At 38.7% G+C, this 514-nt stretch overlaps 1 protein-coding gene across 1 annotated transcript in view; it reads left to right on the plus strand.

The window, feature by feature from the left end:
• DTWD2 (DTW domain containing 2) overlaps positions 1–514 on the plus strand; it is a 194552-nt gene that overhangs the window by 161107 nt on the left and 32931 nt on the right. The gene's annotated exons all lie outside the window — the stretch shown is intronic.

The raw sequence follows: 514 nt of genomic DNA on the forward strand, positions 1-514 counted from the left end.
ACCAGAACCATTTAGTCTTATCACCCACATGTCTCTCCTTCTTGCTTATATTCATATAAAGCTCTCTGCTATAAGCTGAATTTCAGGAATTCAGGGTCCTGGAAGGAATAGCAAAAGAATTAGTATCAGAAACATTTGACTATTGGTAATTAACACAGGGAATGGGTACTGCTGTGATATATATGATTCTGTATGATATGCAAGGACTTCATTTATGGGTACATGTGACTGAGTCAGGATTTCTAGGATGGGATCCTGTAGTAGAAGACAGTGTGAAGTGAGTGGTTTCTGCTTGAGACCATCAGAACAAGGTAACCCAGGTGCTTTATCACTGGACAGATATAAACAAGTCTTCTCTAATTATTGCCTCCACTTTACAGTTAAAGAAACTAGGGCTCAGAAAGTATAAGGAACTTGCAAAATTCATTGGTTACTGAGTGGCAGAACTGAGGAGCAGAGAACTGCAGTTTGTCTGATGCCAATTTTTGTTTGTTGTTTGCTTTTTAATTGCCAG

This window comes from Balaenoptera physalus (genome assembly GCF_965194825.1).
Source record: "Balaenoptera physalus genome assembly, chromosome: 3".
Classification (NCBI taxonomy): Eukaryota; Metazoa; Chordata; class Mammalia; order Artiodactyla; family Balaenopteridae; genus Balaenoptera; species Balaenoptera physalus.